Here is a 13,862-nt window from a genome sequence, read left to right on the forward strand (position 1 = left end):
TTTATGGACTGGTGCAAGCATCTCGGAGTTGGAATAAACGCTTTGATAGTGTGATCAAAGCATATGGTTTTATACAGACTTTTGGAGAAGCCTGTATTTACAAGAAAGTGAGTGGGAGCTCTGTAGCATTTCTGATATTATATGTAGATGACATATTGTTAATTGGAAATGATATAGAATTTCTGGATAGCATAAAGGGATACTTGAATAAAAGTTTTTCAATGAAAGACCTCGGTGAAGCTGCTTACATATTAGGCATCAAGATCTATAGAGATAGATCAAGACGCTTAATTGGACTTTCACAAAGCACATACCTTGATAAAGTTTTGAAAAAGTTCAAAATGGATCAGGCTAAGAAAGGGTTCTTGCCTGTATTGCAAGGTGTGAAGTTGAGTCAGACTCAATGCCCGACCACAGCAGAAGATAGAGAGAAAATGAAAGATGTTCCCTATGCTTCAGCCATAGGCTCTATCATGTATGCAATGCTGTGTACCAGACCTGATGTATGCTTAGCAATAAGTTTAGCAGGGAGGTACCAAAGTAATCCAGGAGTGGATCACTGGACAGCGGTCAAGAACATCCTGAAATACCTGAAAAGGACTAAGGATATGTTTCTCGTTTATGGAGGTGACAAAGAGCTAGTCGTAAATGGTTACGTCGATGCAAGCTTTGACACTGATCCGGACGATTCTAAATCGCAAACCGGATACGTGTTTTTATTAAACGGTGGAGCTGTAAGTTGGTGCAGTTCTAAACAAAGCGTCGTGGCGGGATCTACATGCGAAGCGGAGTACATAGCTGCTTCAGAAGCAGCAAATGAAGGAGTCTGGATGAAGGAGTTCATTTCCGATCTAGGTGTCATACCTAGTGCATCGGGACCAATGAAGATCTTCTGTGACAATACTGGTGCAATTGCCTTGGCAAAGGAATCCAGATTTCACAAGAGGACCAAGCACATCAAGAGACGCTTCAATTCCATCCGGGACCAAGTCCAGGTGGGAGACATAGAGATTTGCAAGATACATACGGATCTGAATGTTGCAGACCCATTGACTAAGCCTCTTCCACGAGCAAAACATGATCAGCACCAAGACTCCATGGGTGTTAGAATCATTACTGTGTAATCTAGATTATTGACTCTAGTGCAAGTGGGAGACTGAAGGAAATATGCCCTAGAGGCAATAAAGTTATTATTTATTTCCTCATATCATGATAAATGTTTATTATTCATGCTAGAATTGTATTAACCGGAAACATGATACATGTGTGAATACATAGACAAACTTAATGTCACTAGTATGCCTCTACTTGACTAGCTCATTAATCAAAGATGGTTATGTTTCCTAACCATAGACATGTGTTGTCATTTGATTAACGAGATCACATCATTAGGAGAATGATGTGATTGACTTGACCCATCCCGTTAGCCTAGCACTTGATCGTTTAGTATGTTGCTATTGCTTTCTTCATGACTTATACAAAGTTCCTGTAACTATGAGATTATGCAACTCCCGTTTACCGGAGGAACACTTTGTGTGCTACCAAACGTCACAACGTAACTGGGTGATTGTAAAGGAGATCTACAGGTGTCTCCAAAGGTAGATGTTGAGTTGGCATATTCTGAGATTAGGTTTTGTCACTCCAATTGTCGGAGAGGTATCTCTGGGCCCTCTCGGTAATGCACATCACTATGAGCCTTGCAAGCAATGTGATCAATGAGTTGATTATGAAATGATGCATTACATAATGAGTAAAGATACTTGCCGGTAACGAGATTCAACTAGGTATTGGATACCGATGATCGAATCTCGGGAAAGTAACATACCGATGACAAAGGGAACAACGTATGTTGTTATGCGGTTTGACCGATAAAGATCTTCGTAGAATATGTAGGAGCCAATATGAGCATCCAGGTTCCACTATTGGTTATTGACCGGAAATAGTTCTAGGTCATGTCTACATAGTTCTTGAACCCGTAGGGTCCGCACGCTTAACATTAGGATGACAGTTTTAGTATGAGTTTATAAGTTTTGATGTACTGAAGGTTGTTCGGAGTCCCGAATGTGATCACAGACATGACGAGGAGTCTCGAAATGGTCGAGACATAAAGATAGATATATTGGACGACTATATTTGGACACCGGAAGTGTTCCGGGTGATTTCAGAGAAAATCGGAGTGCCGGAGGGTTACCGGAACCCCCCCCCCCCCGGGGAACTAATGGGCCTTATTAGGCCCTAGTGGAGAAAGAGAGGGGTCGGCCAGGGCAAGAGGCGCGCCCCCTCCCCTTGAGTCCGAATAGGACAAGGAGGGGGGCGGCGCCCCCCTTGCCTTTCCCCTCTCCCACTCCTTCCTTCCCCCTCCTTCTTGGACTAGGAAAGGGAGGGGCAAACCTACTTGGAGTAGGTTTCCCCATCCTAGGGCGCACCACCCCCTTGGCCGACCCCCTCCTCCTCCCCCCCCCCTTTATATACGGAGGAGGGGCACCTCTAGACACACAAGTTGATCTTTGTGATCGTTCCTTAGCCGTGTGCGGGGCCCCCCTCCACCATATTCCACCTTGGTCATATCGTTGCGGTGCTTAGGCGAAGCCCTGCGTCGGTAGAACATCATCATCATCACCACGCCGTCATGCTGACGGAACTCATCCCTGACACCCTACTGGATCGGAGTCCGGGGATCGTCATCGAGCTGAACGTGTGCTGAACACGGAGGTGCCATACGTTCGGTGCTTGGATCGGTCGCATCGTGAAGACGTACGACTACATCAACCGCGTTGTAATAAGGCTTCTGCTTTCGGTCTACGAGGATACGTGGACACACTCTCCCCTCTCATTGCTATGCATCACCATGATATTGCGTGTGCGTAGGAATTTTTTTGAAATTACTATGTTCCCCAACAGGAGGCTCCTCAAAAGTCCCACGCACCTACACAAACAAACTGAGAACTCGCAACCAACACAATAAAGGGGTTGTCAATCCCTTCACGGCCACTTGCAAAAGTGAGATCTAATAAAGATAGTATGATAAGATAAATATATTTTTGGTATTTTATAAGATAGATGCAAAAAGTAAAGATGCAAATAAAGATAGGTTGAAAGCAAATATGATAAGAGATAGACCCGGGGGCCATAGGTTTCACTAGAGGCTTCTCTCACGATAGCATAAGTATTACGGTGGGTGAGGGAGTCCTGGATTAGGGGGTGTCCGGATGGCCGGACTATGACCTTTGGCCGGACTCCCGGACTATGAAGATACAAGATGAAGACTCCGTCCCGTGTTCGGATGGCTAGCTTCTAGGGTTTAGCCTCTCTGATCTCGTGGTAGATCAACTCTTGTACTACCCATATCATCAATATTAATCAAGCAGGAGTAGGGTTTTACCTCCATCGAGAGGGCCCGAACCTGGGTAAAAACATCGTGTCCCTTGTCTCCTGTTACCATCCGCCTAGACGCACAGTTCGGGACCCCCTACCCGAGATCCGCCGGTTTTGACACCGACATTGGTGCTTTCATTGAGAGTTCCTCTGTGTCGTCACCGTCAGGAAGGATGCCGCACCCCATCTTTAAAGACAGCGCTGTTGCTAAAGGAGCTTTGGCTGTCGGCCAAACTCTCTGGCTAGGCAGTTTTTTGATGACCGCCTATTCGGCCGCCGCGCCAACGATGACCTCTCGGGCCATCGAAAGCAATCTCCACATCAGCTCGGAACTTGCCAAGCAGTTAGAGCTGATGGAGCTCTCTTCCCTAAACGAGCTCTTGGATTGCATCGCCGCCCTGGGAGTCGCTACAGATTATGGCCAGATTGAGTTTAAACCCGATCAGAGAGAGATTGACTCTCCCTAGGTCACCCACCACGTTGAAGTGGTGGAAGAACAATGCGGCGAATCTTCGCCCATCCTAAGGACCAGATGTGTCCGGATTCCTGACCCCTCCAAGCCGGACATCCGCGGAAGGGAGGATGTTGCCCAAGCCCTGAACCTAAAGTCAGGCAGCAGGCCTAATTCATTGTATAACATCCAAGAAAACAAGCTTCCGAATCCGGAAATTTCTTGGCCCCTGAGTCTTATATCGGGCGAGGTTCCGGATTTAAATCCACCCGCCCACCCAAATATAAGGGATCTATCCCAAATACGGCAAGAGCCGGGGGAAACAGTACACCACTACTGGGCCAGATTCCTCCTGGTTATGAACAGGATAAAGGACTGCCGTGAGAAAGACGCAATTTCATCCTTCTGTAACAACTGCACGGACATCAGAATCCTTAACGCCATAAGTCGCCGCGAAATTACACGCTTCGTCGACTTGACATCCATAGTACGAAAGTACTGTGCGACAGAAAGCGTTCGGAAAACCGAAACTAAATTCTGGGACAATCCGGCCATGGATACAATCGCCGAATGGACTGAAGCCGATCTCCCTAAAGAGTATGGCGCATATTCCAACTGGATCATGCACTTCGACGGCTCCAAAATGTTGGCTGGCCTGGGGGCTGGCGTCGTTCTGACGTCCCCAACTAGAGATACAGTCCAATACGTACTTCAGATAATGTACACGGACTCCAACAACGCAGCCGAATACGAGGCCCTTCTACATGGTCTATGGATGGCAGTCTCCATGGGCATTCAGCGCCTAGAGGTCCGCGGGGATTCAAACCTTGCTATATCCCAAATAAATGGAGACTTTGATGCCAAGGATCCGAAAATGGCAGCTTATCGCAACGCCGTCTTAAAGATGTCAGCTCGGTTGGAGGGGCTCGAATTTCACCTTATAGCCCGGGAGAACAACCAGGCAGTAGATGTGTTGGCACGCATTGGCGCAAAGCGCGATGCCGTTCCTCCCAACATCTTCCTAGAGAGGCTTTTCAAGCCATCCGTATCATGGGAGAGAGAGTTCGGAAACAACAGCCCGGACACAACCACACTACCCCTCACCGAACATTCTGACACAGTCGGTGGTTCTGCCAATGAAACAACACCGTCATCCCACACAATAATGGCAGTCATTGCCCCATGGGCAGAACCATTCCTAGCCTACCTAACTAGGCAGGAACTTCCCGAGGACCAAAACGAGGCCCGCTGCATAGTGCGGCGATCTAAAACCTACAAAGTCCATGAGGGAGAGCTTTATAAGAAAAGCACAACCGGAGTCCTTCAAAGGTGTATCTCCGAAGAGGAAGGGCGAAAACTTCTGGCTGAAATTCATGCCGGACTCGGCGGGCACCACGCCGCAGCCCGGGCCCTTGTAAGCAAGGCCTTCCGTACCGGATTTTATTGGCCGACGGCCCGGGCAGACGCTCAGGACTTAGTGCGGCGATGCGTCGGTTGCCAATTATTCGCTAATCAAAGCCACATGCCGCCTACCGCCCTACAAACCATACCAATTACCTAGCCTTTTGCGGTCTGGGGCTTGACATGGTTGGACCCCTTAAAGGAGGAACCCACAAGCAAAAATATCTACTGGTCATGGTGGATAAATTCACCAAATGGATAGAGGCCAAGCCTGTAAAGACGGCCGAATCCGGACCAGTGATAGACTTCATATCCGGGGTTGTACACCGCTACGGCGTCCCCCACAGCATCATCACTGACAACGGCACAAACTTTACGGCCGACAAAGTCAAAATCTGGTGCAAAAACATGGGCATTAAGCTCGACTACGCTTCAGTCTATCACCCACAAACCAACAGTCAAGTCGAGCGAGCCAACGTTCTCATCATGAGCGGCATCAAAGCCCAGACTAGTGCGATCCCTCAAGGAATCTAACACGCAATGGGTACAGGAGCTCGACTCCGTACTCTGGGGGCTGCGGACCACGCCGAATCGCACTACTGGATTCACACCATTTTTTATGGTATACGGCGCGGAGGCAGTCCTGCCCTGCGACATAATTCATGACTCACCTCACGTGCGCATGTACGAAGAAAGAGAAGCCGAGCTCGATCGGCAGGACAGCTTGGACGCATTGGAGGAGGAGCACGACGTAGCAAAAGCACGTTCCGCATTCTATCAACAACAGGCTCGAAGATATCAAAGCAGAGAAGTACGGGCCAAAACTTACAATGTTGGCGAACTAGTTCTGCGCCTGCCGGACAAGAAAAAGGACAAACTAAAGCCCAAATGGGAGGGTCCCTTCATAATCGACCAAGTCTTGACTGGTGGAGTGTACCATCTGCGAAACGCATCGGACAACCGACTCGAGCCGAACCCATGGAACGCAGCACGCCTACGAAGATTCTACGCCTAGCGCCGGACTCCGTGTTCGTCTCCTTCCTCTGTCCCTTTTTTTATTTTATCTTTTTTTTCAAATTAGCTGCCTGGTATTTTTCTCCTTCTCCCCACCTTTTTCTCCCAAGCCTTAGGGGCTTGCCTGAGCGTTGCTCGCACACACTTGACGCGCCACCCGCGCTCATTATACCTGGGGGCTTCTTTATCAGAAGTTTATATAAACGGGCTTCATGCCCCAAACATGTGTGACACTTCCACATGAACCTTTTATACACCATTATATGCATCGATATGACTTACGTTTTGGCCAAGCTGGGTTGCCTGGCTCCTGTGCTTACCCCTATGTTCCCGTTTGTTCGGCTAGGTGGTAAAGGGAGCACCTCTGCGATTTTTACTGCCGGGTCAGCCAGATGTGTACCTCGGACTGGGTGAATCCGAAAGCTAGCGTTCTTAAGAGAATATTCGGTCGGTGAACTAAAAGATGATTTTTCTTGTTTATTTATCTGCCCCCAGATGCTTTTTCTGCTCTTTCTCGCAGTTCGGACATGCACTTTAGGGTATGCCTCCCAGGGAAAGGAACCCCTAACGGAACTATTCTCCCTGGAAGATGTTTCTTACTAACCATGTAATATAACATAACTAGTTGGGAACTTGTCTGCTAAAGCACTTATGACCCCTACGCCTTGTCTCCATGCATGTCGCGGTTCTTACATAACCGAGAGGGTATTCGGACACACTCCGGACTATCGGGTCCAGAGGTTGAAGCGAAAAGGTCCGCAATGACAAACGATCTACAATCCGGCTAGAAGGCATTTTACATGTCATTTTAAAATTACATAGTCAATTTGACTCGGTATTCTTCTTCAATACCATCCAACAGGCTGTCTAATTTACAGTCCTGTTGAGAATACTTGGCAGCCAGCTCCACCTGGCCATACACCAAACTGACAGGGATCTCCTTCCCATCGGGCCCCACAGGGCCGACCTTGGCCATGTGGTTTGGGTCAGCCTTCGTGTACCGAGTCTTCACCATGGCCCAGGCCTCCCTGGAACCTTGATGGTAGGCCGATATCTTCCATAACCAGAAGCACTGCCGCACTCCCTTTAGCTTCTCTGCAAGCTCTCCAAGGCCTTCGGGCATGGAGAGGGATGGCCACATAGCCTGGACGACGCCTTGCATCGCCTGCCGAACTCGTTCGTGCAGTTGCAACAGCTCGAGAAGAAGGTCCCCCGCTGAACCGGGCATTTCCTCCGCAGGACGACCTGTCAGCATACCTACAGACATAGCTCTGTCAATCGACTTCCTCGCCGAACTCTTTTTTCGAAGATTCGTTCAAGCACTTAATAAAAATGCCACGTCGAAGTCGCCGATTCTCCTTTACGGAATCAGACAGGTGAGCACGAACATCCTTTAGTTCCTCACCCAGCCAGGTATTGGCGTCTTGAAGCTTGTTCTTCTCTTGCCTCACCCTCGACAGCATGCTCTCACCAGCCTTTAACTGGCGTAGGAGTTGCTGCTTGTCCGGATTCACTCCGGCCCCATCTGCACTGTTATCGTCAGAATTGCACACATGCCGCACTTCACAACGGAATTATCTTTTGAAGCATATATTACCTGGGGGTCCCCTTGGCACTATCTAAAGCAGCCAGTGTGGCCTCGAGTTGGGCCTTGCACTCTTCCAGCTCCTGGGACAGTTGCGTGTTCCTTTTTGTAAGATCCTGCATAACATATGATCCTTAAAACAGTTATCTTAACTATTTCAAGTCTCGGGGGCTACTGACATATATAACCATCAGATTTACTCACCCGTATGTCTTTCACATACTGCTCTGTGGCTCTGGCTAGACCATTTTGAGCGGCACGGAGGTACGCATCTCCCGTATTAAAGGCGTCCAACGCCTCTGGGGAAAAACATGCGTCACGAAGAACAGTCCGGCGACGCCTGTGGTTCATGGCACTCTCCACCTCTGAATTGGTGGCAGAAAGCCCGTTTGCATCCTCTGTCGGAGGAACGTCCGATGCGTGCCCCGTGTTCGCCTCCGCTTCCGGACCCGGCCCTGAAGCCTAGCCGGTGGATATAGTCCGGCGGACTCTCTTCTTCCCGAGGAGAGCATGAGTGTTAGTGTGACTTGAGGGCATAAACCCTGGGCATTAAATTTGTGTGCCGTACCGTTGCGCCGGAACCTCGATCTGGTCTGCACTTCTTTTTAAACCGCCTGGCTTCAGCGGCCCTTGTTGGCTGCCCACCGCGGGCTCGGCTCTCCGCCTCAAGGATTTCCCCTGCAAAACAAAACACTATTGGTTTACGGCATTCAAAATAAAGCATGGATGGATCCTCTTGAAAGTACTGGGATTTCAGTCTCGGTTACCTTTGAGGCTGGAAGTAGTCCGGGATAGTCGGCCGTAATGGCCACTAAGGTATTGTCCTTACTCAGTTGATGAAACACCCCATCAATTATCTCCACACATAAATCCAGGTCCTCTTGGGAGTCCGGATCGAGGGACCGCTCCAGGTCCTCGGGTTGTGGAGGAGGGCTGCTTATCTCCTTCACAGTCTGGCGCAGCTCCTGCGTTAGAATTACTAGGCTGAGTACCCAATTATGCGAATTTGAAAACAGGTAGGCAGGTGAAAATGTTCGCTCACCCAACTTGGAGGACTGTACATGGAGAATCCGCCCCGTGGGTTGACCCGGAGGAATTCCTCTTCTTCTCCCTTGTACAAAGCGGATAAAATCTTCGTTAAGGTGGCAGCCGAGTCCGACCCCTTGCGACCGCACCGGGTGGCGTCGTCCTCCCCGTTGAAATCCCACATGGGGTGGCCTCTGTACTAAAGCGGTTGCACCCCCCCCGGCGTAATGCATGTGGCCATGACCTCGATCATGGTCAATCTGGAATGAGCCAACAATTTTATCCGACTCATCAGGTAAAGGACATCCCTATCAGTTTCCCTCTGAGGGTTCCGTGGGGCGCCAGCTCAGGCATTTCTTCAACGGAGCGTTATTAAACTCAGGGAGGCCGATCCGTACAGGGTCCGGCAGGGGGATGTCATCCATATAAAACCATTCCGAAGGCCAGTCCTCAGATGCCTTCTTTGGGGTACCGGATAGGTATCCGGTCCCGGCGATGCGCCATAGTTCGGCTCCGCCCACTTGATAAATTGACCCCTCTTGAGAGTGGGGCACAAGGCAGAACAACCACTTCCACAGTGCGAAGTGGGCCTCGATGCCCAAGAACAGCTCGCAGAGGGCCATGAAGCCTGCAACATGCAGTATGGAGGCGGGCGTGAGGTTATGTAGCTGGAGGCCATAGAACTCCAGTAGGCCTCGGAGAAACGGATGAATTGGAATCTGAGTCCTCTTATTAAATAAGGAACTAGGCACACCCTCTCTCCTTGAGAGGGATTGGGGACACTCTCCGCCTGCTCTCCGCCGCTATAGGTGGCGATTCCGGATCGGACTGGGACCATATATGCTGGGGGGAGGAGCCCCTTGGATTGAAGCACTACTGGCTTGCTATACGGGACGGAACACCGCTCCCAGTCTCCAGGCCGAGGGCTGGAGAGGCGAGAGGAGGAGCTGCTTTGGCCGGCCATGGTGGAATGGATCTCTGTCGAAAGCGCTCTGATGAATACTCACGGGGGGAAGGTGGTGTGAGTTGGATCTAAATCCCCGCCTCTTTTTATGAGCGGCTCATTTACCCGGCCGGGGGGGGCTGAACGAAAAGACCCCCTGGCTTTTCGCATTCATTTGACACATGGAAGATGGTCATTATTGGGCATAGAAGCTGAGGAGAGCAACACGCACCAGAAGCCGGACACTATCCGACAGGTACATGGAATTTGGAGAAGAACCCGCCTTGCAATACCGAAGACAAACTTGCGCACTGGACTCGTCGTCATTGAAGCCTGGTTTGGGGGCTACTGAGGGAGTCCTGGATTAGGGGGTGTCCGGATGGCCAGACTATGACCTTTGGCCGGACTCCCGGACTATGAAGATACAAGATTGAAGACTCCGTCCCATGTTCAGATAGGACTTTCCTTGGCGTGGAAGGCAAGCTTGGCGATACGATATGAAGATCTCCTCCCATTGTAACCGACTCTGTGTAACCCTAGCCCTCTCCGGTGTCTATATAAACTGGAGAGTTTTAGTCCGTAGGACGAACAACAATCATACCATAGGCTAGCTTCTAGGGTTTAGCCTCTCTGATCTCGTGGTAGATCAACTCTTGTACTACCCATATCATCAATATTAATCAAGCAGGAGTAGGGTTTTACCTCCATCGAGAGGGCCCGAACCTGGGTAAAAACATCGTGTCCCTTGTCTCCTGTTACCATCCGCCTAGACGCACAGTTCGGGACCCCCTACCCGAGATCCGCCGTTTTGACACCGACAATGGGTGAACAAATTATTGTCGAGCAATTGATAGAAAAGTGCATAGTTATGAGATTATCTAGGCATGATCATGTATATAGGCATCACGTCCATAACAAGTAGACCGACTCCTGCCTGCATCTACTACTATTACTCCACACATCGACCGCTATCCAGCATGCATCTAGAGTATTAAGTTCATAAGAACAGAGTAACGCATTAAGCAAGATGACATGATGTAGAGGGATAAACTCATGCAATATGATATAAACCCCATCTTGTTATCCTCGATGGCAACAATACAATACGTGTCTTGCAACCCTTTCTGTCACTCGGTAAGAGCACCGCAAGATTGAACCCAAAGTTAAGCACTTCTCCCATGGCAAGAAGAACCAATCTAGTAGGCCAAACCAAACTGATAATTCGAAGAGACTTGCAAACATAACTCAATCATACATAAAAGAATTCAGAGAAGATTCAAATATTATTCATAGATAAACTTGATCATAAACCCACAATTCAGCGGATCTCGACAAACACACCGCAAAAAGAGTTTACATCGAATAGATCTCCACAAGAGAGGGGGAGAACATTGTATTGAGATCCAAAAAGAGAGAAGAAGCCATCTAGCTAATAACTATGGACCCGTAGGTTTGTGGTAAACTACTCACAACTCATCGGAGGGGCAAGGATGTTGATGTAGAAGCCCTCCATGGTCGATTCCCCCTCCGGCAGAGTGCTGACAAAGCCTCCAAGATGAGATCTCATGGATACAGAAGGTTATGGCGGTGGAAATTGTGTTTCATGGTGCTCCTGGATGTTTTTGGGGTACGTAGGTATATATAGGAAGAAGAAGTACATCGGTGGCCGCCCGAGGGGCCCACGAGACAGGGGGCGCACCCTACACGGGGGGGGGGGGGGTGCGGCCCCCTATCTCGTGGGGCCCTCGGGAGCTTCTTGACTTGCACTCCAAGCTCTCCGGATCAGATTTGTTCCAAAAATCACGCTTTCGAAGGTTTCATTCCGTTTGGACTCCGTTTGATATTCCTTTTCTTCGAAATACTAAAATAGGCAAAAAAACAACAATATGGGTTGGGCCTCCGGTTAGTAGATTAGTCCCAAAAATGATATAAATATGTAAAATAAAGCCCATAAACATCCAAAAGGGGTAATATAATAGCATGGAACAATCAAAAGTTATAGATACGTTGGAGACGTATCAACGCTTTAATTCCATCCGTCATCAAGTGTCGGAGAGGGACATGGAGATTTGCAAGATACATACAGATCTGAATGTTGCAAACCCGTTGACTAAGCCTCTTCCACAAGCAAAACATGATCAGCACCAAAACTCCATGGGCGTTAGAATCATTACTGTGTAATCTAGATTATTGACTCTAGTGCAAGTAAGAGACTGAAGGAAATATGCCCTAGAGGCAATAATAAAGTTATTATTTATTTCCTTATTTCGTGATAAATGTTTATTATGCATGCTATAATTGTATTAACCGGAAACTTAGTACATGTGTGAATACATAGACAAAACATAATGTCCCTAGTATGCCTCTACTTGACTAGCTCGTTAATCAAAGATGGTTATGTTTCCTAACCATAGACATGTGTTGTCATTCGATGAACGGGATCACATCATTAGGAGAATGATGTGATGGACATGACCCATCCGTTAGCTTAGCATTATGATCCTTACAGTTTCATTGCTACTGCTTTCTTCATGACTTATACATGTTCCTCGGACTATGAGATTATGCAACTCCTGAATACTGGAGGAACACTTTGTGTGCTACCAGACGTCACAACGTAAAAGGGTGATTATAAAGGTGCTCTACAGGTGTCTCTGAAGGTGTTTGTTAAGTTGTCATAGATCGAGATTAGGATTTGTCACTCCGTGTATCGGAGAGGTATCTCTGGGCCCTCTCGGTAATGCTCATCACTATAAGCCTTGCAAGCAATATGAATAATGAGTTAGTTACGAGATGACGCATTACATTACAAGTAAAGAAACTTGCCGATAATGAGATTGAACTAGGTATGAAGATACCGATGATTGAATCTCGGGCAAGTAACATAACGATGACAAAGGGAACACCGTATGTTGTTATGCTGTTGACCGATAAAGATCTTCGTAGAATATGTAGGAACCAATATGAGCATACAAGTTCCGCTATTGGTTATTGATCGGAGATGTGTCTCGATCATGTCTACATAGTTCTCGAACCCGTAGGGTCCGCACACTTAACATTCGGTGATGATTTGTATTATGAGTTATGTGTTTTGGTGAACGAAGTTTGTTCGGATTCCCGGATGAGATCACGGACATGAAGAGGAGTCTCGAAATGGTCGAGAGGTAAAGATTGATATATTGGAAGGTTACGTTCAGATACTAGAATGGTTTCAGGAAGTTTCAGATAAGTTTCGAAGTACTGGGAGGTTACTGGAACCCCCCCCCCCCAGGAGAGTAATGGGCCAACATGGGCCTTAGTGGCGGAGAGAGGGGCGGCCATAGGAGGTGGCGTGCGCCCCACCTTGCCAATCCGAATTGGACAAGGGTGGGGGCAGCGCCCTCCCCCCTTTCTCCTTCTCCTACTCCCTCTCCTTTCCCCCTTTGCTACTCCGGAAAAAAAGGAAAAGTGTGTGTGGGGGGGGGGTCGAATCCTACTAGGTTTGGAGTCCTAGTAGGACTCCCCCCCCATGGCGCGCCTCCTGGTGGAAGGCATCCTCCCCCTCCTTTATATACGGGGGCAGGGGGGCACCCTAAAGGCACAACATTGTCTTAGCCGTGTGCGGTGCCCCCCTCCACCGTTTACTCCTCCGATAGTATCATCATAGTGCTTAGGCGAAGCCCTGCGTAGATCACATCATCTGCACCGTCATCATGCCGTTCGTGCTGATGAAACTCTCCCTTGACCCTCTGGTGGATCAAGAGTTCGAGGGACGTCATCGAGTTGAACGTGTGCTGAACTCGGAGGTGTCGTACGTTCGGTACTAGATCGATTGGATCGTGAAGACGTTTGACTACATCAACCATGTTATTACGGAATGAGTTAGTTGCGGGACGAAGTATTACAGAATGAGTAAAGAGACTTGTCGGTAACAAGATTGAACTAGGTATGATGATACCGACGATCGAATCTCGGGAAAGTAACATACTAATGACAAAGGGAACAACGTATGTTGTTATGTGGTTTGACTGATAAAGATCTTCGTAGAATATGTGGGAGCCAATATGAGCATCCAGGTTCCGCTATTG

Source organism: Triticum aestivum, chromosome 1B, assembly GCF_018294505.1.
Source record: "Triticum aestivum cultivar Chinese Spring chromosome 1B, IWGSC CS RefSeq v2.1, whole genome shotgun sequence".
In the NCBI taxonomy this organism is placed as follows: Eukaryota; Viridiplantae; Streptophyta; class Magnoliopsida; order Poales; family Poaceae; genus Triticum; species Triticum aestivum.